Below are 27,783 nucleotides of genomic sequence, written 5' to 3'. Positions count from 1 at the left end.
CGTCGGTATCTTAGGAACGCACTGAACACAGAGCTCCTGTGGGTCTGAGGGCGGCCTCACGTTGGAGAAGGATGAAGGAGTCTGACCTGAGCCAGTGTTTGACATAAACACATCAGCACTGCTGTCAGTGAGCCTAACGACAGCCGTTAGCATCATTTCAGTGTTTCAGTCATAAAAACACTTCCTGTCACTGTGGTGGTTACAGTGACATCATGCAGTTTGTGCTTTGACCTCCAGAGGGCGACAAATCAGCACAGACAGAGAGCTCCATTCAAACTTTGCTGCCATCAGTAATAATTCTTCAAATATAATCATCAGTGTTTGAGCAGTTATGATATCAGGGACAATCTAGACATGTGTGACAATACTGAACATGTCACATGACACACCTTAAACATCATGTGATCCACTCTCAGTCTGCACTTTCATTCATGACTTCAACAGGTTGAAATGAGCTTTGAAGAAACATTCAGTGAAATAAATCTTTCATGGATTCATGTGAGCAGCAGATGAACTTTGTACCAACAACATCTTCAATAACAGAGTCTGAATGAAGCTCAGGTGTTGATGCTGCTCACTGATTGGACGGTTGGTTTCAGCTCTGCTCTCAGTCTTTACTGCACAGGTGAAGGTAGAAAGTGTGACTGGATCTATAGACTGGAAACAGAGAAACATGCTGAACATTTGAAGCTTTGCAGCAGAAATGTTCATGTTACAAATACAGCAGAGCTGATCTGGGATCAGTGTGTTCACACCTGCAGCTACAACAAGGTTTCATGTCTCCACACGTCAGCATGTGAACTTTACTCTGACTCAGTCTGAGCAGTCAGACGGCATATTTTTAAAGTTAACACATCAGCACACACAGAGCTGAGCCCCTCCCACCTGTGCTGAGTTTCAGGTGGAGCCCCGCCTCCTTCCAGGAAGCAGCTCACCTGTGTGTCCGTGTTTAGTGTCCAGGTGTGGAGTGGAGCTTGTTGTTGGTGTGTGAAGAAACTGTAAGTTTGCTTTGTTTCCTCCTTTAACAGTTTGTCTTTAGGAACTTTACTGTTTGTTCAGCTCATGTTTGATTTCTTCACACAACAAACTGTGTGTGTTTGTATTTCCGGTCTCTCCATTAAAGTCAGTGTGTAATGTTTTCCTGGCTAACATCAGCTGTGTGCAGCTTAGTTCAGCACAAATCTGCCGCTCCATAGTTCACGGTAACGGACTCACAGCTGGACCAACGAGGCCGAGTGTGTCCGCCACTCTGAGCTACGTTCCTGTTTGTGTACTTGTAGTTTGTACTTTGAGTTCACTCAGAGCCCACAGAGGACGCAGCGTACGTGATGACGTCACAGCCCTTTACCTCCTTTACTGTCACTGTGATTAATATTTACACACGAGACACCTGCAGAGCTCTGACGCTAAGCTAGCCACACAGCATGCTAACACTAAGCTAACGCTAAGCTAAAGCTAAGCTAACACTAAGAGTTCTTACAGACACGAGTTAAAAAGCTGCTTTTAGTTTGTGATCAGAGTCCAGGACTGAGAGCAGCAGCAGAGATGATGGATGATGAATTACTGGATGGAAGAAGCTTCTCATCAGCAGTGAATCAGTGTGTGTGCAGTTCTCTGCAAACTCAGCAGGAAGAATTAGTGTGAAGCTTTAACTCTGCTGATCCTCTTTGAATCCTGGATCCGCTGAAATGTTTAAAATGTTGTTCACACGTGTTGGACTGACTGAAGCTTCCAGTCACAGTGAATCAGTGTGTGTCAGTGAATGCATCGTGTGTGCCAGTGAATGCATCGTGTGTGCCAGTGAATGCATCGTGTGTGCTTCACGGCTCCATCTAGTGGACTGATAGTAGAGCAGCTGATGGCAGCTTCCTCTGCCTCACACTGCTGTCTGGCTGCATTCAGCTGACACTGAGATGAAGCAGGAAAGAAGCAGCTGATATTTGGACAGCACACATGATGAAAGGAGGATTTCAGTTGATGTGCACATGAATGATTTGTGTTTCCTCTGCAGGTGAAGGTAGAAAGTGTGTGTGAGCTGATGTGAATTGAGCAGCATGGATCAGTGTGAGGACAGAGAGGAGGGAGTCCCTCCCTCTAAAACCACTCTGTGTGGGGAACATGAGAGCCAGACCAAAGCTCAGAGGTGAGATGACCATCTCTAACTGTCCACGACTCTTCTCCATGTCACAGCTCAGCACTCACATCACTGCTCCATCATTATTCACAGGAACCAGCCTGGACCTCCACCCAGCTCTGTGTCCTTACAGAGTGACTGGTCTAAAGATCGTCCCTTTAATTTTAAAGTGCAGCCTGTGTCTGCTGCAGAGAGGTGAGCTGTTAGTAACATGAACTCTTTGATTAAACTGCTTGATGTTGTTGGATATAAACTGCAGTACAAACACGTCGTTCCCTCAGTCCCATTTAAACTGTCTTTTAAAACAAGCCTTTGGTTTCTAAACAACTGAAAATCCACTTCAGCAAAGAGGAAGTGATCAGAGCATCCGTCCACTTCCTGTCAGGCCCTGCAAACATTTCATATTGAAGAAAAGTAGTTGATATCTCACATTTTTACTCCACCACATTCAATCATTTTGACATTTTACAGCATGAAACTCTTGTCACATGACTCCTGTTATGTTATAGAGTCATGTGACCACCAGGGAGTGATTTGTATGGATGTGTGTGAAACACATTCAAATCAATCTGATTCATCAATGGAAACATTTTTGGTGTAAATGCACCAACACTGAAAACGCTGCAGATAAAAACACAACAGATGAAATATGAACAAATCGAGGCTTTGAATACACGTGTGTGTGTTTGAGACACAGAGATAAATGGATTGTGTGTCTGTCCTATTGCTGCATGAGGATTTTATTGTAGATTTTGTGCGTGTACACTTTTGACCACGAAGGTGTTGAAAGGGCGTAAAACAGTTGGAGGCACAAGAGTGAACACTAGTGCTGTCAGTAGATTAAAAATGACTAATTAATGACACAATTTTCTGTCATTAATCGTGATTAATCACAATTACTTGATCAACAGCTGCAGTTACATTTTTCCAACTTTATGTTTAAGCCTGTAACAGACGTTTACACCATATAATGAAGTAAATGCAGAATAAACACAAAGAATGAAAATGAAAATGTATCTTCAGAATCTGAGAGCTACGAGCTGGGTCACGGTGAGGAGGAAGCATAGTCCTAAACAGAAGCCCCAGGTACACCACCAACCCGTTCATGTGTCTAACCGTTTTTCCCCACTCGGTGACACACCCGCCGGGGGTCAAACTCTGGTAATTGGTGATTCTGTTCTCAGACATGTGAAGCTAGAGACACCGGCAACCATAGTCAATTGTCTTCCAGGGGCCAGAGCAGGCGACATTGAAGGAAATTTAAAACTGCTGGCTAAGGGTAAACGTAAATTCAGTAAAATCATAATTCACGTCGGCAGTAATGACACCCGGTTACGCCAATCGGAGGTCACTAAAATCAATATTGAATCGATGTGCAACTTTGCTAAAACAATGTCGGACTCTGTAGTTTTCTCTGGTCCCCTCCCCAATCAGACCAGGAGTGACATGTTTAGCCGCATGTTCTCCTTAAATTGCTGGCTGTCTGAGTGGTGTCCCAGAAACGATGTGGGCTTCATAGATAATTGGCAAACCTTCTGGAGGAAACCTGGTCTTGTTAGGAGAGACGGCATCCATCCCACTTTGGATGGAGCAGCTCTCATTTCTAGAAATATGGACAAATTTATTAAACCCCCCAAAATATGACTATCCAGAGTTGGGACCAGGAAGCAGAGTTGCAGTCTTACACGCCTCTCTGCAGCTTCTCTCCTCCTGCTACCCCCCCAAAAACCCATCTCCATAGAGACTGTGTCAGCTTCCAAAAAGACAAAAAACAAACTAAAAACCAGCAACAAACAACTTAAACATAAACAATCAAAAAGAAAGAACAATACAGTATCCACATCTGAACCAAAGAGTAAAACAGTGAAATGTGGATTATTAAATATTAGGTCTCTCTCCTCCAAGTCTCTGTTAGTACATGACTTAATAATTGATCAACAAATTGATTTACTCTGCCTTACAGAAACCTGGTTGCAGCAGGATGATTATGTTAGTTTAAATGAATCAACACCCCCGAGTCATTCTAACTACCAGAAACCTCGAAGCACAGGCCGAGGGGGCGGTGTGGCAGCAATTTTTCACACCAGCCTATTAATTAATGAAAGACCAAGACAGACTTTTAATTCATTTGAAAGCCTGATGCTTAACATTGTCCACCCCAGCTGTGAAACTCAGAAACCAGTCTTACTTGTTATCATCTATCGTCCACCTGGGCCTTACACAGAGTTTCTGTCTGATTTCTCAGACTTTATATCTAATTTAGTTCTGAGCTCAAATAAAATAATTATTGTGGGTGATTTTAACATCCATGTAGATGCTAAAAATGACAGCCTCAACATGGCATTTAGTCTGTTATTAGACTCAATTGGCTTCTCTCAAAATGTAAAAGAACCCACCCACCACTTTAATCACACTCTAGATCTTGTTTTAACATATGGCATAGAAACTGAACATTTAACAGTGTTTCCTGAAAACCCTCTGCTGTCTGATCATTTCCTGATAACATTTACATTTACAATAATTGATTACACAGCAGTGGAGAGTAGATTTTATCAAAGTAGATGTCTTTCTGAAAGCGCTGTAACTAAGTTTAAGAATATAATCCACCCACTGTTATCATCTTCAATGCCCTGTACCAACACAGAGCAGAGCAGCTATCTGAACGCTACCCCAACAGAGGTCGATTATCTTGTTAATAATTTCACCTCCTCACTACGTACGACTCTGGATACTGTAGCTCCAGTGAAAACTAAGGTCTCTAATCAGAAGTACCTGACTCCGTGGTATAATTCTCAAACACGTACCCTAAAGCAGATGACTCGTAATCTGGAGAGGAAATGGCGTGTCACAAATTTAGAGGATCATCATTTAGCCTGGAGAAATAGTTTGCTGCTTTATAAGAAAGCCCTCCGCAAAGCCAGAACATCTTACTATTCATCACTGATTGAAGAAAATAAGAACAACCCCAGGTTTCTCTTCAGCACTGTAGCCAGGCTGACAAAGAGTCAGAGCTCTGTTGAGCCAACCATCCCTTTAACGTTAACTAGTAATGACTTCATGAACTTCTTCACAAATAAAATTTTTATCATTAGAGAAAAAATTACCAGTAATCATCCCACAGATGTAATATTATCTACAGCTACTCTTAGTACCATTGATGTTAAGTTAGACTCTTTTTCTCCAATTGATCTTTCTGAGTTAACTTCAATAATTACTTCCTCCAAACCATCAACGTGTCTTTTAGACCCCATTCCTACAAAACTGCTCAAAGAAGTCCTGCCATTGATTAATTCTTCGATCTTAAATATGATCAACCTATCTCTAATAATCGGCTATGTACCACAGGTCTTCAAGCTGGCTGTGGTTAAACCTTTACTCAAAAAGCCATCTCTAGACCCAGCAGTCTTAGCTAATTATAGGCCAATCTCCAACCTTCCTTTCATATCAAAAATCCTTGAAAGAGTAGTTGTCAAACAGCTAACAGATCATCTGCAGAGGAATGGTTTATTTGAAGAGTTTCAGTCAGGTTTCAGAGCTCATCACAGCACAGAAACAGCTTTAGTGAAGGTTACAAATGATCTTCTTATGGCCTCTGACAGTGGACTCATCTCTGTGCTTGTCCTGCTAGACCTCAGTGCAGCGTTCGATACTGTCGACCATAATATCCTATTAGAGCGATTAGAACATGCTGTAGGTATTACAGGTACTGCACTGCAGTGGTTTGTATCATATCTATCTAATAGACTCCAATTTGTGCATGTAAATGGAGAGTCCTCTTCACACACTGAGGTCAATTATGGAGTTCCACAGGGTTCAGTGCTAGGACCAATTCTGTTTACATTATACATGCTTCCCTTAGGCAGCATCATTAGAAGACATAGCATACATTTTCACTGCTATGCAGATGACACCCAGCTCTATCTGTCCATGAAGCCAGATAACACACACCAATTAGTTAAACTGCAGGAATGTCTTAAAGACATAAAGACCTGGATGGCCGCTAACTTTCTGCTTCTTAATTCAGATAAAACTGAGGTTATTGTACTCGGCCCTGAAAATCTTAGAAATATGGTATCTAACCAGATTCATACTCTGGATGGCATTACCTTGGCCTCCAGTAACGCTGTGAGGAACCTTGGAGTCATTTTTGACCAGGACATGTCCTTCAACGCACATATTAAACAAATATGTAAGACTGCTTTCTTCCATTTGCGCAACATCTCTAAAATTAGAAATATCCTGTCTCAGAGTGACGCTGAAAAACTAGTTCATGCATTTATTACTTCCAGGCTGGACTATTGTAATTCATTATTATTAGGATGTCCAAAAAACTCACTGAAAAGCCTTCAGCTAATCCAAAATGCTGCAGCAAGAGTACTGACAGGGACTAGAAGGAGAGAGCATATTTCTCCTGTTTTGGCTTCCCTTCATTGGCTTCCTGTTAAATCCAGAATTGAATTCAAAATCCTGCTCCTCACATACAAGGTCTTAAATAATCAGGCCCCATCTTATCTTAATGACCTTGTAGTACCATATCACCCTATTAGAGCACTTCGCTCTCGCTCTGCAGGCCTACTTGTTGTTCCTAGAGTATTTAAAAGTAGAATGGGAGGCAGAGCCTTCAGTTTTCAGGCCCCTCTTCTGTGGAACCAGCTTCCAGTTTGGATTCGGGAGACAGAAACTATCTCTACTTTCAAGATTAGGCTTAAAACTTTCCTTTTTGCTAAAGCATATAGTTAGGGCTGGACCAGGTGACCCTGAATCCTCCCTTAGTTATGCTGCAATAGACGTAGGCTGCCGGGGGATTCCCAAGATGCATTGAGTTTTTCCTTTCCAGTCACCTTTCTCACTCACTATGTATTAATAGACCTCTCTGCATTGAATCATATCTGTTATTAACCTCTGTCTCTCTTCCACAGCATGTCTTTTATCCTGTCTTCCTTCTCTCACCCCAACCGGTCGCAGCAGATGGCCGCCCCTCCCTGAGCCTGGTTCTGCCGGAGGTTTCTTCCTGTTAAAAGGGAGTTTTTCCTTCCCACTGTCGCCAAAGTGCTTGCTCATAGGGGGTCATATGATTGTTGGGTTTTTCTCTGTATCTATGAAGCGCCTTGAGGCGACTTTTGTTGTGATTTGGCGCTATATAAATAAAATTGAATTGAATTGAATTGAGAGTCTAAAACTTGACAAACTTGATTCAGATGAAGTTATTTGAGCAGAAACTCCTGGATCTTTATCCTGTGTGGATCTAATCCTTCCTCCTTCCTCCACAGAGTGGACCAGCAGAGCTCAGAGGTTCCCAGTGGTCAGTCTGCCCAGCAGCATCAAACACAGCTGGACTCCATATTTATGGTCTGTACATGTACAACAACTACTGTTACATCTGTTCTGTTCACAGTCATCTCCATGCTGCTCTTTGTAGACCAGTGGATTGTCAGTGTGTCCAACATGGATCTGATGTTTGGCTCCATGATTTCAGTCTGACTGGCTCATTCATAAATATTCTGTTCCAGCTGCTGGAGGACAACATCATCACTTTTGTGAAGAATGAGCTGAAGAAGATCCAGAAGGTTCTGAGTCCAGGTTACCCAGAATGCTTAGAGAGTCAGAGGAGCAGCAGCAGAGAGGCATTTGTGAAGATCACAGTGGACTTCCTGAGGAGAATAAAGCAGGAGGAGCTGGCTGACCGTCTGCAGAGCAGTAAGAGGATTTCTGTAAAGATTTAAGCTGCTGGATAAATGAGACATTTACTGATGTCTTATGAGATGGAGCAACATGTTTTAAAGATTAGTTATTTTGGAATTAAGTGTTTGTTTCCACTTTCAAAAGATATTCCACATATTTCTTCTCTTTCAGAACTTCAAGCTGCATTTTGTCACCGTAACCTTAAATCCACCCTGAAAAAGAAGTTCCAGTGTGTGTTTGAGGGCATCGCTAAAGCAGGAAACCCAACCCTCCTGAATCAGATCTACACAGAGCTCTACATCACAGAGGGAGGGACTGCAGAGGTCAATGATGAACATGAGGTCAGACAGATTGAAACAGCATCCAGGAAACCAGACAGACCAGAAACAACCATCAGACAAGAAGACATCTTTAAAGCCTCACCTGGAAGAGATGAACCAATCAGAACAGTGCTGACAAAGGGAGTGGCTGGCATTGGGAAAACAGTCTTCACACAGAAACACACCCTGGACTGGGCTGAAGACAAAGCCAACCAGGACATCCAGTTCATATTTCCATTCACTTTCAGAGAGCTGAATGTGCTGAAAGAGGAAAAGTTCAGCTTGGTGGGACTTGTTCATCACTTCTTTACTGAAACCAAAGAAGCAGGAATCTGCAGCTTTGAAGACTTCCAGGTTGTGTTCATCTTTGATGGTCTGGATGAGTGTCGACTTCCTCTGGACTTCCACGAAACTACAATCCTAACTGACCCTAGAAAGTCCACCTCAGTGGATGTGCTGCTGATAAACCTCATCAGGGGGAAACTGCTTCCCTCTGCTCGCCTCTGGATAACCACACGACCTGCAGCAGCCAATCAGATCCCTCCTGTCTGTGTTGGCATGGTGACAGAGGTCAGAGGGTTCACTGACCCACAGAAGGAGGAGTACTTCAGGAAGAGGTTCAGAGATGAGGAGCAGGCCAGCAGGATCATCTCCCACATCAAGACATCACGAAGCCTCCACATCATGTGCCACATCCCAGTCTTCTGCTGGATCACTGCTACAGTTCTGGAGGATGTGCTGGAAACCAGAGAGGGAGGAGAGCTGCCCAAGACCCTGACTGAGATGTACATCCACTTCCTGGTGGTTCAGGCCAAAGTGAAGAAGGTCAAGTATGATGGAGGAGCTGAGACAGATCCACACTGGAGTCCAGAGAGCAGGAAGATGATGGAGTCTCTGGGAAAACTGGCTTTTGATCAGCTGCAGAAAGGAAACCTGATCTTCTATGAATCAGACCTGACAGAGTGTGGCATCGATATCAGAGCAGCCTCAGTGTACTCAGGAGTGTTCACACAGATCTTTAAAGAGGAGAGAGGACTGTACCAGGACAAGGGGTTCTGCTTCATCCATCTGAGTGTTCAGGAGTTTCTGGCTGCTCTTCATGTCCATCTGACCTTCATCAACTCTGGACTCAATCTGCTGGAACAACAACAAACAACCTCTACATGGTCTAAACGATTTAACAAACTAAAACTCCAATCTCTCCACCAGAGTGCTGTGAACAAGGCCTTACAGAGTCCAAATGGACACCTGGACTTGTTCCTCCGCTTCCTCCTGGGTCTTTCACTGCAGACCAATCAGAATCTCCTACGGGGTCTGCTGACACAGACAGGAAGTAGCTCACAGACCAATAAGAAAACAGTCCAGTACATCAAGAAGAAGCTCAGTGAGAATCTGTCTGCAGAGAAAAGCATCAATCTGTTCCACTGTCTGAATGAACTGAATGATCGTTCTCTAGTGGAGGAGATCCAACAGTCCCTGAGATCAGGAAGTCTCTCCACAGATAAACTGTCTCCTGCTCAGTGGTCAGCTCTGGTCTTCATCTTACTGTCATCAGAAAAAGATCTGGATGTGTTTGACCTGAAGAAATACTTTGCTTCAGAGGAGGCTCTTCGGAGGCTGCTGCCAGTGGTCAAAGCCTCCAACAAAGCTCTGTAAGTAAACATGAACTCATCTCTTCATTCTTAAAATCATGGGAAATAAATCAGAGGTGCTCAGTTCAAAGAACACTGCCTTTTAAGAAAAATTAAAAAATAGTCACTTAGTCAAATATGATACTTTAAATATTTCTCTCCAGCAGGACATGTCAGCATTTCTGAAATATTTTTGTCTTTAACTCTAATCAAAGCACAATCCAGATCCAGCCTATAAGAACATGAGCTCTGATCCTTCAGCCCCTCTGACAGGTTTATTATCCTCAAGTTGCTCAATTGTCTCCAACAACCAGGAGTTTAACTCTTTTTTTTTTTTTTTTTTTTTTTTAAGCAAATACTTGAGCTACCAGACTGCACCTACATCTTTTTCAGATGTTCTTATTTTAAGGTCTGGTTTGTGTCTCACCTTTATTGCAATCCCCAATGTCTCTCTGTTTTTCAAATATAAATCTGTTACCTCGGTGTGGCCAGAAACACATGGTGAACCCAAAATACAGACAAAGGTGAAGGAACTGAATATTACTAGACGTGAAGGCTTTATTTACACACAGGAACTTGACACTTGGAATTTTTAACATGAACTGTGAACTATGGCGGAAGTCAAGTACTTGAAGCTGTGAGCATGAAGTGGGCTCTATGGTAGGTTTCCGGAAATGGGTCTTGGTTTATGGTAATCTGAGTCACTGTAACAGAGGTAGAGAAGCATCAGAAAGATCACTGGTGGAGGTTACAGTAAGTGAACGAGGTTATCTTCAATGTCTTACTTGGGGTTTCTGTAGCTCAGGAGGTAAAGCTGGTCTGATCTGACCTACTGATCGGAAGGTTGGTGGTTTGATCTCTGGCTCCTCCAGTCTGCATGTCAAGTATCCTTGGGCAAGATACTAACCCCAACTTGCTCTCCGATGCATCCATCAGAGTATGAATGTGTGTGAATGTACTTAGAAAGCACTAAGTTCAGATAAAGTGTTTGTGAGAATGGGTGTGATTGGGTGGATGTGGCATGTTGTATAGAGCGCTTTGAGTACTCCGTGAGAGTAGAAAAATGCTATATAAGAATCAGTCCATTGACCATTTACTTGTCAGCAGTTGGAAAGCAACTTGGGGAAGGCAGGTGGTGAGGTCTGGGTGAGTACTTGTTAGCTTTGAATCCAGGCAAAGTGGTCCAGTAAGTCTGAGACGAAAGGCATTAATGTGGCTGTGAGTGAATCAAGAAGACCAGCATCCAGGAACACGTGACTGAACTGCAAGGGTGAGTAGATGATCCGAGGATTAGGAGGTTAGCAGAGTTGTAGAGAGTGCTGATGTTATATTCAGCCTAGTAGATTACTGTCAGGTGTGGACAATGGACAGGCTGACCAGGCTTCACCCAAAGGCAGAAACCAGAGTCTAGTGGGAAACCACAGCCGCTCACACAGACCATGACAGCAGCATGACCCCCCCAAAGCATTCTCTTTCACTTGGCATCATTTACCTCTCCCTTCTCCAATTTCTGATGTGTCCACCTTTACAATGATAACTGTGATCAGGGTGAACCAAAAAGGTGCCGTGGTGAACAGATACTTCAGTTTCAGCTTTGGGGGACCAGATGCATGCTGAGACTTGAGTGGTGCAGCTACCTGACTATAGTTGCAAATGAACCGTCTATAAAAATTTGCTATTCCCAAAACCCATTGGAGATGCTTCTGGAATTTACAATGGGTACAAGGGGAAGGCCACTCTGTGAAAGCTTTTACTTTTGCCAGATCTGTCTTCACCTGCCCCCGTGCCAAAATGTAACCGCAAAAAGTTATTGATGAGGAATGGAATTCACACTTTTCTGCTTTGACATAAGGTTTATTCTCCAGCAAACGTTGGAAAAATAGCATGGACATGAGACTGATGTTCCTCACAGGTTTTGGGAAAAATGAGGATATCATCCAGATACACCAATACTAACCTGTCAAGGAAGTCCCGGAGGACATCGTTAACTAATCTTGAAACATTGCGGGAGCATTAGGTAACCCAGGCGGCATGACCAAATACTCGTAGTCCCCCAATGGCATGTTTAAAACGGTCTTACACTTGTCTCCCTGATTGATCTGGAAAAAGTGGTAAGCGTTGCGGAGGTGGGGTTTTGTAAACCCTGTGGCGCTGTGAAATGGCCTGAAGGCAGAGCTAATGAGGTAATAGGTACTTATTCTTGATGGTAATATCACTGAGGCCCCTGAAGTCAATGCATGGCCAGAGAGAGCCATCCTTTTTCCCCACAAAAAAGAAGTTCCAACTTGAGATGACAATCGTTGGATTATGCCTGCACCGAGGGATTCCTTAATGTACTTTTCCATAGCCGCACACTCAAGTCTAGACAGGTTATACTGCCAGCTAGAAGGCCGGGTGGAGCCAGAGAGTAGTTCTATGGTACAGTCATGTAGTCTGTGAGGTGGCAGTGAAAGCGCTTTACTTTTGCTAAATACTTCCTGAAGATCATGACAGGCTCAGCTGACTGCAGCTTTGCCCAATCTTATAAAAAGTACATCTGCACAATGACTGAAACCTAATGGCCAAGGAACTGACCTCCCAGCCTATTGTTCCTTCAGTGGGCTGGTTTCAGTCATTATGCAAATGTACTTTTCATAGGGTTGGAAACCAGAAGTCAGCTGAGACTGAAGAAGTCACCTGGATGAGTGACGAAATGTTTCTCCCACTGAAAGCGCTACGTCCAGATGAACAGAATCAACTTTTGGGATTTACTAACCTGGATGATTGAGCATGCATCAAGACGAGTTTTTATGAGGTTTACAGTTTCTTATAATTTCTAAACCAGAAGGTGGAGGAGATGGAGCTCATGATAACTGGCTACTGCCCTTCAGCGTGCTTTATGAAATCATCCAATCAAAATAAAGTTGGCCTTTAGGGAGAGCGGGGCTTTAAAGGGGAATGAGCCAAAGCAGCTTTTAGACAGAAAATGAAACGAGAGTCTGCACCAAGTCCAGGATGTGATACATTATTTATAACTACATTTACAGTAATCACACATATTAGAATTAATAAAGTGACCAGCAGTACTGTAGTAACTGTAATACTGCAGTACTTACAGGCGTGTGCCAGCAGACACTGAATTACTGTCACTAAATTAACCTGCTCTTCACTGGTTTCCATTTACATACATTGGAGTAATTGTGTTTAATTTGAAATATTTTTCTTCTTTTACACTTAAATTCTTGAACATTTTTTTTATTTAATTGTGCATTATAGTGTACTCATTTGTACACATTTGATTACTTAGGTTCAACATATAAAGAGATTTTGTTTGATAATAAATATTATTGTTTTGTTGTTCTTGTTATTTTTTTCAGGCTTAGCAGCTGTCTCCTGTCAGAGAGAGGCTGTAAAGATTTGTTGTCAGTCGTCAGCTCCCAGTCCTGTAGTCTCAGAGAGCTGGACCTGAGTACCAACAGCCTGAATGATTCAGCAGTAAAGCTTCTGTCAGCCAAACTGAATATTCTGAGGTCTGACCGATTTGTATTCTTTTTTCTTTTGTTTGTTTGTTTGTTTGTTTGTTTGTTTGTTTGTTTGTTTGTTTTGTTTTTAACTGAGAAAATAAATCCAGCAATTTAAACAGTAAAGGTAAACTTGATCAATTTACTGTTGTTTCGTACCACATCTGCTCAGCATAAAACAACAAGGATTCTTAAAATATAAGATTAGTTATTGCACCCTGATTACACTTTAACAGCAGTCTTTGTTCATGTTTTCATTTTCAGACTCAACGTCTGTGAACTTTTAGCGGAAAACTGTGAAGCTGTGTCCTCAATGCTCAGCTCTCAGTCCTCTACTCTGACAGAGCTGGACCTGAGTATCAAAAATGTGCAGGATTCAGGAGTGAAGTTTCTGTCTGCTGGACTACAAAGTTTAAAGTGTAAACTAAATACTCTGAGGTCAGATCAATTAACATTTTGTTTTTTTTAAATGAACCAATTAAACATTTTATTCAAGGCTTCCGGTTCCGGCGCTCGTGGGGATGGCAACCTAGTAAGAGAGCTCTCGACCGAAACGTATTAAAACTGCCCCAAGTAAATTAATACACTATCTAAGTGCACATAAAGAGGAAAAAGGGGCCTAAATGACGTCCAGAAAGAACAAAAGAGCTAAGAAGTTAACATTTGAAAATGTGGAAGATGACAACGTGCAGCTAACAGAAGGGGCTAACGTTAGCCCCTATGGGGCTAGCCGAGGCCACTCTCCCACTCCTAGCCGCGAGGATTCTAGGACAGAAGATGAGGATGACCCAGCAAGTTTGACACTGATACTGACAGAACTGAGAGGCGTTGGGAGAGAGGTGAAAGAATTTTGAATAGACACGAAAGCGCAACTGCTGGAAATCAGGGGTGAGTTGGATAAAGCCAATGCGCGGCTTAACGATGTGGAAACCAGGGTTGCTGAACATGAAGATAAGGTCCAGAACACAGACGAGATTTTGTCTGAGATACTAACAATGCAATTCAATTTTATTTATATAGCGCCAAATCACAACAAAAATCACCTCAAGGCGCTTCATAGATACAGAGAAAAACCCAACAATCATATGACCCCCTATGAGCAGCACTTTGGTGACAGTGGGAAGGAAAAACTCCCTTTTAACAGGAAGAAACCTCCGGCAGAACCAGGCTCAGGGAGGGGCGGGGCCATTTGCTGTGATTGGTTGGAGTGAGAGAAGGAAGACAGGATAAAGACATGCTGTGGAAGAGAGACAGAGATTAATAACAGATATGATTCAGTGCAGAGAGGTCTATTAACACATAGTGAGTGAGAAAGGTGACTGGAAAGGAAAAACTCAATGCATCATGGGAATCCCCCGGCAGCCTACGTCTATTGCAGCATAACTAAGGGAGGATTCAGGGTCACCTGGTCCAGCCCTAACTATATGCTTTAGCAAAAAGGAAAGTTTTAAGCCTAAGCCAAAACAGGAGAAATCTGCTCTCTCTTTCTAGTCCCTGTCAGGACTCTTGCTGCAGCATTTTGGATTAACTGAAGGCTTTTCAGGGAGTTTTTAGGACTTCCTGATAATAATGAATTACAATAGTCCAGCCTGGAAGTAATAAATGCATGAACTAGTTTTTCAGCGTCACTATGAGACAGGATATTTCTAACTTTAGAGATGTTGCGCAAATGGAAGAAAGCATGCAGGAAAAGTTTCAAACAAAACTAACATCACTGGAGGCTTACTCGAGGAGGGAGTCGCTCAGACTGTACGGGGTGCCATAGAGAGCAGAATTGGGAGCTCCCTCTATGGCCCACTTTGTGGAGAAGCTACTCCGGGAGAATCTCGCCATCCCACCATCAACACCGTTACAAATTCAGAGAGCACACAGAGCGTTATCGTTACTCCCTCCAGACGGCTCCCAACCCAGATCGATCCTGGTAAAATTCCTGTGCTTCACAGTTAAAGAAGTGCTGAGGCTTGTTTGGCAAAAGAAAGGTTTTATGCTGAATTCCAGCAAGATCAACCTCGACCACGATTTCCCCCCGGAGATCATGGCTTTGAGGAAGGAGTATGCAGAGGCACGAAAGGTCCTAAAAGAGAAGAATCTACGGTTTAGGACCCTCTACCCAGCGCGCCTTAGGTTTTTTTCGAAGAAGGAGCAAAACCCTACAACACGGTGGAGGAGGCAACGGCTGACCTGGCGAGTCGGGGGCTGCCGGTAAAAGTGATTACACCACCGGCAACCCCCAGAGGAAAACTACAAAGATGCCTGCTGTGGCGGGGAGTTGGTGGGCGGCGTCCGCGTCAGATCCGAGGAGCTGCGGGATATAGAGAGAAGCTGCAAGTATACAGACGTGAAGAGAACTAATTTAATGTTATGTATTAGCTATGGACAACATGGTGAATTATGGTTACTGTCGAGCTAAAATGGGTGGGGCTTCTCGTGCTGTGAGTGCCGTCGCAGTGGAAGGTCCCCTAACTCAGGGAGTAATAAGGGGTTTCCCTTCAAGTTGTGAGGGTGTCAGTGGAAGTGTTCCACTGTCAGAAGCCAGCTTTGGAGCTTTCAAGATCCAGTTATGTTCAAATGTTTTCAGTTCATTCCTAACTTTTTTCACTTGTTACTGTTTTGCCTGCTGCTATTGAGTTTATGCGCTGTGGTAACTTAATATATCTTTATGGGAAGTGAGTCAGTGAAAATAATCTTTTAATGTTAACGGGGTTCTGAACGTGATTAAGATGAATAAGATACTGTCCAAACTAAGGAAGGAGAAGGCCCAGATTGCACTACTTCAGGAGACACACATGAACCAAGTAGATCACTTGAGATTGAAAAGAAATGGTTTTAAATATGTATTCTCCTCTTCCGTTAAGTCCAAACACAAGAGGGGTGTGGCTACACTTATCTCTGGTACACTTAACTATGAACATATCTAAGAACTCTGTGACGAGGAAGGCAGATTTGTTAGAATAACAGAAAGGATAGAGGGGTCTGAAATCACAATTTTAAATGTTTATGCTCCCCCCGGGAGTGATTGGCTATTCTATAGGAATATGTTTGATTTAATGGTGGGTTCTCAGGGGATAGTTGTCTGTGGGGGGGATTTTAACTTTAGGCTTGACCCTAAACTAGACTCCTCCTCCCCGACCAACCAGGTAACAGCAATTACTAGAAAAGTCAATTCCTATATGGTAGAGATGGGGATAATAGATGTATGGAGGGACCGCTACGCATCTACCAGAGATTTCACTCATTACTCTGGTTCATTTAAAGTGTATGCAACGCTGGACTACTTTTTAATGTTTAAAGTTGACAGGTTTAGGGTCAGGGACTGTGACATATTAACAAGAGATCTATCTGACCACAGTCCTATCTCTCTATCTTTGCAGGTGGCTAGAAAAAAAACGTACCACACTGTGGAAATTTAACTCGCACCTGCCTAATGATCCTGCCATAGTTTCCAAATTAAAGGTAGACATTAAAGAATTTCTAGATGTTAATGACACAGGGGAGGTATCTCCAACTATTCTTTGTGATACACTCAAAGCGGTAATGAGAGGTAAATTAATTTCTATCGCCTCCCACTTAAAGAGAATTAAAGGGCAAAAATTAGCAGATCTACAGGTAAATTTAAAGTTGAAAGAACAGGAAGACATAAACACCACAAATCCTACTGTAAAGCAGGATATCAGGAAAATACAGGGTGAAATTAGTGATATTTACACACAGGAGGCCCAAAATAACTAAATTTTTTTGAGGCAGAAATACTATGAGACAGGAGGGAAATCTGCAAAATATCTGGCACATAAATTACGCAAACAACTAGAGGAAAGTACGATATACCAAATCAAGGACCCCAAGACTAATGTTCTGGAAACAAAATTAGAAGACATTCAGAAATGTTTTGAGACCTTCTTTAGGGAGCTGTACTCACAGCCCAATGCTACGGAGGAGAATTGTATTGATACCTTTCTTAGCTCTCTAGAATTACCTTCACTCCCCGTCTCTCAAAATGAGTTTCTAACACATCCCATTTTAGTGGAAGAAATTAATGCAGCTCTTTCCAGATTAAAACCAGGTAAGGCAGTTGGGCCGGACGGGTTCAGTTCTCAGTGGTATCGCACCCTGAGGGCAGATCTAGTCCCCACATTGCTGAAGTCATTTAACTATATCCTACAGGAGGGAGAAATCCCACCCTCCTGGAGGGAGGCAACTATTTCATTTATCCCAAAAGAGGGGAAAGATAAACGAGAATGTGGAAACTATCGACCAATCAGTGTCCTTAACTTGGATTACAAACTATTTACTTCTATTCTTGCTCGTAGACTGGAGAAGTTGCTACCTGACCTCATTAATTTAGATCAGACTGGTTTCATTCACTATAGACAAACAACTGACAATATTAGGAGAATATTACACATCTCTACTCAAATACAAAAGAACAAAACTCAATCAATAATAGGAAGCTTGTACGCTGAGAAAGCCTTCGACTCTGTCAGATGGGTATTTCTGTATAAGGTTCTGGGGAAGTTTGGCTTTCAAGACAAGTTTATTAGAGTAATCCAAGGTCTGTATGCTCGACCCTCAGCCTGTATTAAGGTGAATGGTGATCTCTCCAAGCCCTTTGCTCTGGAACGTGGCTGTAGGCAGGGTTGTGCAATCTTGCCACTTCTCTTTGATTTATTCATAGAAACATTAGGCCAAGCGATTAGACAAAATCATAACATTAGGGGTATTGCATTGTCAGGAGTTGAACATAAAGTGGTAATGCTTGCCGATGATGTACTGGTCTGCCTGGAGGAGCCAGAGAGGTCTTTTAGTGAGTTGATGTCTACTTTAAGTGATTTTGGGAAGTTATCTGGTTATAAGGTCAATATTTCAAAAACACAGGTGATGACTTTAAATTATACAGCTTCTGCAGCTTTACATAGGAAATTTAAAGTAAATTGGGATAATGAGAAAATTAAGTACCTGGGAATATATTTGACTGCGGACCTCTCGGGGCTCTTTCAGGCAAACTACGAGCCAATATCTGCAAGTGTAAAAGCTGATTTGCACAGTTGGAATCTGGTCCCCTTTATGAGTCTCAGCTCCCAGGTAACTGCAATTAAGATGAACATGCTCCCCAGACTGCTTTATCTTTTTAGAAACTTGCCAATAGAAGTGAGCGATTACCAATTTATTGAGTGGGACAAATGGATCTCCTGATTTATCTGGCAGGGCCGAAAGCCAAGGATTAAATATGCTACCCTCCAGCTCCCCAAGGAAAAGGGAGGACTGGGTCTCCCCTGCCTCAGGAATTACTATTATGCCGCTCAAATAACCCCCCCTCTTATATTGGTGTAACAAAACATACACGGCTAGGTGGAAGGAACTGGAGTCCAACCTGTTGGACCGATTCCCCCTACAAGCTGTAATGGCAGATAAGGGTCTAATGTGCCGGCTGGAAAAGCTGGGGAACCCCTGGTTAACCCACACCCTCCAAGTTTGGCAGAAGGTAATCAACATCTGTGGGATACACAAAATGCTAAAGATTTTCAGGTGGGTTGCTTTCGACTCGGATTTTATTCCAAACAGACACGACTCTAACTTTAAAGCATGGATATTCTGTGGCCTTACAACATTCCTCTCTCTTACTCATAGAAATATTGTGCTCAGATTTGAGGCCTTACGGGACAATCACAACCTGACAAAATACGACTTTCACAGATACCTACAGCTGAGATCATATATTGATCATGAATGCAAACTGTCCGACTTCAATGATGCTGAGTCGCATTTTTTTCCTCATCCTGAAAAATGCCACAACCATGACCCCTACTAAATCTATTTCTAAACTATACAAAGCTCTCTCTAGTGCCAGCAAGGATAACACTTTATACACTAAGGATAAATGGGAAAGGGAATCAGGGATTGCTATTTCTGTGGGGAAGTGGGAAAATGTTTGGTAGTGCCAGTGGTCCACGTCCAGTTCTATGAGCTGGAAGGAACATGGCTGGAAGAATATTATTAGGTACTTCAAGACTCCATATCAGGAGAGACACAAAGGGGCTTATATGCAATGCTGGAGACAATGCGCCTCGACTGTTGCTAACCATTTTCATGTCTTTTGGGACTGTCCCAAGTTAAAAAACTGTTGGATAGGTGTTCAGGTCTCCTTAAGTGCAGTCTTTAACATTCAAATACCTTAGACTTTAAGGTTTTATACATGGGTTTGGTCCCCTTTCTGGAATGTAGGAGTGAGATTAAGTTGGCGCAATTACTCTTGGTGGCAAGTAAAAAAAACAATTACTAGAAGATGGTTAAGCCCAGCCCAGCCTACCCTAGATGACTGGTTTGGGATCATTTTAGAGATATTTAGGATGGAAAAACTTACATATCTGTTAAGAAATCAAAAAGCCAAATTCTACCAAATTTGGAACAATTGGATCCAATTCATTACCCCCACGAGGGCTGACTTCACTTGATCTCACTATTACTTGGTTGTTTTTTGTTTTTTTGTTTTTTACATTTACTTCTATTACTATTGCTTGTTTATTTACTTATTTGTTCACCATGATTGCAGCATGGGCAACCCCCCCTCCCAGTTTGTGTTTATAGTTCCATGTAATGTGTTCTATATATCTCCTTCGGAAGAGCATGCGAGCAACTCTCCTAGTAATAGCTAGTGGAGGTTAATATGCACCCGCTGATCACTTTGTTTATCATTTGCTCTCCTGGACTTAATCTAAAACCTGGGAGGACTTTGTTCCCATGTTATTCATATACTGCTATGCAGATGTTTTTTTTCTTGTCCAATCCAAATAAAGATATAATTAAAAAAAACCATTCTATTCAAGTTCATCCATATGATGTTGTATCTTAGTATGTTAAGGTTTCATCAAAAATAAAAAGATGGCATGTAATATAATAACAAACTTTACATAAGTATTATAGATTATCTTTTATTTTTCAGACTGGGTGGCTGTAACCTGTCAGAGAAGCTGTGAAGCTCTGTGCTCAGTCCTTAGCGCCCAGTCCTCCAGTCTGAGAGTGCTGGACCTGAGTAACTGTGACCTGCAGGATTCAGGAGTGAAGCTTCTGTCTGCTGGACTAAAGAGTTCACAGTGTGCAGTGGAAACTCTCAGGTCAGGATTCAAACGTTAACACATATGATCATTTAAAATGTGAATTATATTATTGATTGACTTATCTATAGAGCTTTTAGCTAAACTTATATTTATATTTGAGTGGATTATTAGACTCTGAATTACTGTGTAAAATTTGTCACAGTCATATGTTTGTTTATTTTTAAATAAAATTCATGTACTGGCCATTTTACATAAATTTGGCTAATCTTCCACAATATATACATTTGATTTCGTTAGGAACAAAATGTACAAATTACATATTTTGCTGGATATTGTGTATTAATGAAATTATTATGTCTTTAATGACACCACATTTCCATATGTAGGAGGTTACTGGTGGTATTGTTTCAGTGTTTGAGTTTTCCTTGCAAAGAAACATCTGGAATTTAACAATACATGTTTTAAAGCTGTTTTCTCCAAAGGGATTTGTATTAGTGATGGTAAATTCTTTTTACCGAATCGAGTTTCAATGAGTCACTCACCAAAATGAATCGGGTTTTTTAAGTCATTTGAGTCTCTGAGTCAGTTGCCCAGAGAGTGCCAAAAATGTACTTTTTCTCTCAAACTTAATTTGTTTTTATTTTCATGTAAATCCTACTGCTACGATGAGTGATTGAAAAATAAAAACAACTATTTTATAGAGCAAAAAAAAAAGATTTCTAAATTGGACATTTATTTTGTTTATGTTATTAGTATTTCCTCAAATGTGTTAAATATATATTTTCTCATCTAAATAATTTAGTCAAATAGTGACTTTCAGATTATTTTACTTACATTACTGCAGCAGCAGATTGCGAGTCAGACACTGTTTTTTTTTTTTAATAGTGGTGGAACTGAGTTCATATATTTTCCTTTAGTCTGCTTATCATCTTTGCACAAAAACAAAGTGTAGACTGAATGTTATATTGCATCAGTCAGACTATCAGGCTTCATCTCAGATGAAGGAGTGACTCTTCCATGGTAACAAACTGAGTTTCAGCAGCTGAGAGGCAGGAGGGAAGGGTGAGTGAGTGGTCTTGATGCATTCTCAGTCTAGACTAGACTAGAAAGAGGGGCGCTGCTCTTGTGGCGACCAGCAGGTTGTCTCTCTCTGTCAGTGTCAGTGTTTTAACTTATTTTATTTCATTCTTTTATTCCTTTATATATATTTTTTTGCCTGAGGAAATCCTATATCATCGGCTTGTACTTTGTGGAACTTCCTTTAACGAAGATGGGTTTTTTATTTTGCATGGTTTTATTGGCAATCCTGACGGTTGTTTGGAGTCATTGCTACTCTCAAACAATTACATACTCACGGGAGTTTCTTCTGGATCTTCGGTGGAAAGGCCCGTCTCTGGACTCTTCTCACCCTCCAGTGTTTCCCAGCTCTGGATTATCCAGTAACCACAGTGGCACTTTTGTTTTTAACAGAGTCAAAGCAAGGAAGCGGGGTAAGAAGGGAGGCCTACGTCAGCGATTGTAAATACGATACAATCGTATTCCTTTACCATCAATAATCCTGGCTAATGTGCAGTCTCTGAGGAGTAAATTGGATGAACTGCATTTGAATGTCGCACACTTACGTGACTACAGGGATACTTGTCTAATGGCATTCACAGAGACTTGGCTCAAGGACTCTGACCCTGATTGTTCTCTGGAACTAAAAGGCTTCGGGTTTCCCATACGTTTGGATCGAGACCCTGGAGCTACCCAGAAATCTCAAGGAGGAGGGGTGTGTTTGTATATAAATCAGAAATGGTGTAAAAACGTGACCGTTCGTAGACAAGTGTGTCTGCCTGACACTGAGCTCCTCTCTGTGTCTTTGAGGCCGTTTTATCTGCCGAGGGAATCCCACAGATCAACGTCACCGTCGTTTACATCCACCCTAAAGCAAATCCTAAGAATGCGACTGACACCATCTCCAACATCATCCATTCACTACAATCTCTCTCTCCTGAAGCCCCTAATATTGTTCTTGGGGACTTTAATCGCTGCGACTTGAAGAAAACACTGAGCAGTTTTTATCAGTATGTGAACTGTCCCACACGCTTCAATAAGACTCTGGATCTACGTTACGGTTCCATAAAAGGTGCGTATACATCTGTGGCTGGCCCCGCCCTCGGATCCTCGGATCACAACATGATGCATCTTCTGCCAGTTTACAAGACTGTACTGAGAAGAGAGAAAGTGAGGAAACACCGCATAAAGGTTTGGAGTGACGACGCCTCTTTAGCCCTGCAGGGCTGCTTTGACTGTGCAGACTGGTCGGTGTTTACAGAATCATGTAGAGACATTAATGAACTCACTGACGTTGTCTGCAGCTATATCTCCTTTTGCGTTTTGTTTTTATCCTTTTCATACCGCGCCCCCCCTAGGGGGCGGGCCCCACACCTTGGGAAGGTCTGCACTACAGCGTGTAAAAAATCTAAAGATAAACTCTGGCGGACTTGGTTCTATGGTAGGTCTTAAAGGGTTTAACATCAAAGATTCAGTGGAGAGCTACTGTAACAGCTGAACAGAAAAACTCTTCCTCCCCTGGTGTGCTACTCTTCACAACCCGCAGGACTTCCACCCTCAAGAGATGGAAAAGGGGAACGAGGGCCGACGTCCAGGTGAAACTGAGAAGCTACCAGAGGCTAGCTTCTTGGCTGTGGGGAGAATCCTGGTGCCTGCGGCCACTTCCTCTCCTGACATTTAGTTAATATGCTACGCCGGTGCCTGGGACCTGGGCTCCGTGGCTCAAAAGCAATTTCTCACGGTGTGTCCGTCAAACGTTCACTGTTTTTATTGATAACAGCTATGTCTGCTCATCGATCATTGCTTCCCCCGGCTCTGGAGTCGCCGCCCTGCCCAGCAGGTCCACAGGTTTGCATTGGTCTTTATTTCAAGTGCCGCTGCAGTCAGCTCTTAATTTTGCAGATCGACCATCATCAACTCGGTTGGCCCCACTTAACGTTCGCTCCATAACAAACAAATCATTTATTCTAAGCGATCTCTTTATTAAAGAGTCTCTAGATTTTATGTGCCTGACTGAGACGTGGCAGCAAAATAAGGATTATGTCCAATGTTCCCTCTAATGTTTCATGTGTCTGAGCGAACACACAAACTCCCTGAGCGGTCCCTTGGATCACTGGATCACGTTCTCATTAACGTGGCTTCACTCCACATCAACCAAAACACCGGTGTCGACACATGAGGATGCTGTCATAGCCCGTCAGCGACGTTGATTAACTGCGTATATACGAATGTGAATCATTGGCTGGACTATGGGATAAGGCGGCATCGTTCTAAATACTGGAGCAGCCAGTCACTGACTAACACTGCAAAACAGAATTGTTAACGTATTTATTTTAATTTCAATTCAGGTTAGATATCTTTTTGTGCGCAATGCAGATTTTCTGTGTGCAGAGAGCGTGTCAGCGGATTGCGCCCGTGCGCAGCTTAGAGGGAACATTGATTATGTCCACTTGAATGAAATCTGCCCGACTGGCTGCTCCGTCATCTGAACTCCACGTCTTTTAGGACGTGGTGGAGGACTCGCTGTTGTTTACCAGGACAGATTCACATGCAGTCTGATGACCTTGGACTCCTTTTCTTCATTTGAGTCACAGATGATGGTCAGTTCTCTAAAAACCATTTATTGTATTTTATTCTACCTGATGGGGTCTTTCTAACTGAATTCAACGACCTTCTGACATCCATCATTACATTGGAGAAGGTTGGGGGATTTGAGCCTTCATATTGATGAAGCATCCTGTAACACTGCTGCTGAGCTCATCACTGTCACTGAGTCTTTTAACTTTAGGCAGCATGTTTCTGGCCCCACACATACAAAGGGTCACACACTGGATCTTGTTTTCTCCCTGGGTTTAAATATACATGATGTATGTGTGGAGGATGTCCATGTGAGTGACCATAGCTGCATATTTTTTAACTTGTTATTTTACTTGGATCCTTCATCTCCTAAACTGATGATCCAAAGGCGGATTATAAACCAAGATGCTGCTGGAAGGTTCTCTGCCATGTTTGACCCTCGCATGGCTCGTAGTGACCTCGACTCACGTATTTTATCTTTTAATGTAAATTTCAATGTAAATTGTTGGAAAGCCCACTGATAACATGTTTACATGGCTAAAATGTTATGGCTCATTCATTGATAGTATTTTCGCCGTAGAAATTGTTATGTCCTATATTATTGAACCCACCATGTCTATGCTGATGCTCTTTGAACGCACCACATAGGTACTCGAGGCCATGCGGTGGCTGCTAGTCCGTGTTCTCAGTATTTTTATGTGTCAGTTCCAGATTTAGAGATCTAAAGTGCAGCTATCATGTTAGGAATATGTGAGGAATAGACAGGAACACTGAGCACACTGAGCTCAAATCTTTATTTTACCACTCGCTGCATTCTTGATGTTCATGAATTCAGCAGGTTCATGATTGTCTGCAGCATTAATCTCATATTTCCATTAAAAGTGTTGAATTTGACTGTTTGATGTTCTTTATGATCTCTGGCACCAGTTCATCTGTAGGCTGAGCTCAGTCCATCCATTTAGTGAAATGATGTTTAAAGGTCTCCTTGTTCTGTGAGCGTGCACAGATCCTGAAGCAGAAAGCCTGGGTTACAGAGAAATGATCATCGCTGTGATGATGCTTATCATCCCTGACTGGGATTTGAGGTTTTGTCAAAGCAGCAAACACAAAGAAAGCCTGGCTATGTTGGACTTGGTGTGGAAGCAGCTCCCAGTTTGAGTTCAGGAGACAGACACCCTCTCTACTTTGAAGATCAGCTTCAAACTTTCCTTTTTGATAAAGCTTATAGTTCGAGCTGGATCAGGTGACCCTGAACCATCCCTTAGTTATGCTGCTGTAGGCTCAGGCTGTTGGTGGACTTCCCATGATGCTCTGCTTTCTTCTCCCCTCTTTTCACTCCTGATGCTTTTATATGTCACTACTGCACGTCCTTAACTTTTATCTTCTGTCTCCTTAGTTTGTGTTTTGTTCTTGTCTCTCTGAGCTCATCTCTTCTCTTTCCCCTCACCCTGCAACCAGTCATGGTAGATGCTCCTCCTGGAGCCTGTTTTCACTGGGAGGATCTTTGTGTCAAAGGGAGTTCTTCTTCCCACCATCACCAAGTGCTGCTCACAGTGGATTGTCTGATGTTTGGGGCTTTCTCTCTAATAATGGAGGCTGTTACCTTACACTGTTAAACAGCTTGAGATGTTTTGTGTGTCTGCAGTCTGTCAGGCTGTCTGATCACAGAGGAAGGCTGTACTTCTCTGGTCTCAGCTCTGAGCTCCAACCCCTCCCATCTGAGAGAGCTGGACCTGAGCTACAATCATCCAGGTGATTCAGGAATGAAGCTGCTCTCGGCTGAACTGAAGGATCCAGGCTGGAGACTGGACACTCTCAGGTATGGAGAGAATGTCTGATAGAGGAGGAAGAGCTGGAAACATTTCCTGTGTCCTTCACTCACTTCCTGTTTGTTTCCTGCAGATGACACATGAACAATCACACATGCAGGAATATTTTCAGGGACAGACACACTAGTCTAACTGGATAGTACGTGGATATTTATGTAGGGGTTCTCCAAGGAGTCTGTTTGCAGGAACATTTAGGTCACAGGTGTACCTGAGATAGATGCCACTGTGTACCTAATAAAGTGTCAGCCATGTGTATGTTTCCCATGCTGTATGTCCACAGTGATAGTGACAGAAGGATGAAACAAGGCTGTGAATCATTTCAGTCTGTGTGTGTGACAAAGAGCCAGACAGGAGCAGCTAACATTTGGAAATGGAAGCTTACTGGAAACTCTACATTCACAGCTGAATTCACAATAGATTTGTTCTCAAGTGCACATTTAGCAGCTAATGCTAATACTGTTTTCCCTTTGCTTTCTACAACTTGAGCAGCTATTGCTAAGTAGGCCACTTTGGTCTGCTAAGGATTTGTGTGACCATGATGGAAACTCTGATAAGCTAATGCTGCTAAGCTAATGCTGTTTATGGGCCCTGTTAGAATCAATATTTCATTCTCATTCTGTTATTTGAGAACAATATTAACGTCTCACATCATTATAACACAAGAGAAAAGGGTATTAGCGTTAGCTACTAATGCTTATTCACCTCAAATTAGCTTTAGCTGCTAATGGGAGCCTACTTAGCATAAACCCTTCACATCGTTATAATGCAAGGGAAAAGAGTCAGTCATTGCAGCCTACTTAGCATTAACTCCTCACTAATATAATGCTAATTTACATCAAATTAGCATTAGCTGCTCATATTGTTAAAAGGAAAGAGAAAACAGTATTAGCATTAGCTGCTAATAATTATTCACCCCTAATTAGAATAAGCCGCTAAAAACAGCCTACTTAGCATTAACTCCTCACTTCGTTGTTACCCAACGGAAAAGAGTATTAGTATTAGCTACTATGTCTGTGAAGGTTCTCAGTCATCCAGGTCATCGTAGTCAAAGGAGCTTGCAAAGAAAAGCGTCTGGACTTCTTTAAGTTACTTGAAGACGTTTCACCTCTCATCCGAGAAGCTTCTTCAGTTCTAAGGTCAAATGGTGGAGAGTCCCAGATATAAACCTAGTGGGAGTATCCCCCCACAGAGGGACAAAAGGACCCCCTGATGATCCTCTAATCGCCTGAGCCAAGGTGTGAAACTGGGTGTGGGTCCCAATCAGCCAGAGTTTCGGGTGTGTTCATTGTGAAACCTGGCCCCACCTTATCATGCGAATTCCTGAGGTCAGATGGCCCAGGATGTGAGTGGGCGTTAAGGCGTCTGGGAAGGGATCTCAAAACTGGATTATAGATGGCAGAGAGTTGGTGTCGTAAACCCCCGCCTCTGTTCAAAGATGGTCGCTCACAGTGGACATGAAAAGAAGTCCAGACGCTTTTCTTTGCAAGCTCCTTTGACTACGATGACCTGGATGACTGAGAACCTTCACAGACATATTGCCGTACATTTTGGGAGGAACACCCTTCAACTGGTGCGGGAGTATGAAAGGGAATCAAGGAAACTAGCGGATTATAGGAACCATCTCCGTTTCAACCTAAGATGTAGACAAAGCAGAGTTGTTCCTAAGAGCCTGCGCCTTGGATCCACTGTCAGGGGATACAGAGCAGACTTGATTCTACAGAGAGCACAAAATCACCTTTTAAGTGAAAGGATAAGACAGGTCCATTTCACCATAGATGCCCTCCAGATCAAGATCAGCCAGACCCTGCAGGAACTGGAAATCCTTCTACCCTCTCCAATCTTAGAAGAGGTTTACAAGTTTGTGGACAAGGCTCAGCGGGCCCAACACTCTAAAGGAAAAGAAAGACAACGCAGGAAATTTCACACCTTGCTTTCAAAAACACACACTCCTCATCCTGAACCTACACAACCCAGAGAAGAAACACACCTGAAGACAGTCAGG

The 27,783-nt window shown here is 42.6% G+C and overlaps 1 protein-coding gene and 1 pseudogene across 4 annotated transcripts in view; both read left to right on the top strand.

Moving 5' to 3' along the window:
• Nucleotides 1-27,783, top strand: part of LOC146377003 (NACHT, LRR and PYD domains-containing protein 12-like) — a 554,927-nt gene that overhangs the window by 59,020 nt on the left and 468,124 nt on the right. The window lies entirely within an intron of this gene.
• On the top strand, nucleotides 110-26,852 carry LOC146377011 (protein NLRC3-like; annotated as a pseudogene). Its single transcript, XR_014801732.1, has 10 exons — nucleotides 110-998; nucleotides 2,012-2,143; nucleotides 2,228-2,329; nucleotides 7,405-7,483; nucleotides 7,645-7,831; nucleotides 7,988-9,788; nucleotides 13,124-13,276; nucleotides 13,532-13,705; nucleotides 20,205-20,376; nucleotides 25,598-26,852. The product of XR_014801732.1 is annotated as a protein NLRC3-like (transcript).

This window comes from Perissodus microlepis, chromosome 11, assembly GCF_051167445.1.
Source record: "Perissodus microlepis isolate ML-2025 ecotype Zambia chromosome 11, ASM5116744v1, whole genome shotgun sequence".
NCBI lineage: Eukaryota > Metazoa > Chordata > Actinopteri > Cichliformes > Cichlidae > Perissodus > Perissodus microlepis.
This window is presented reverse-complemented; position numbering and strand designations above follow the sequence as displayed.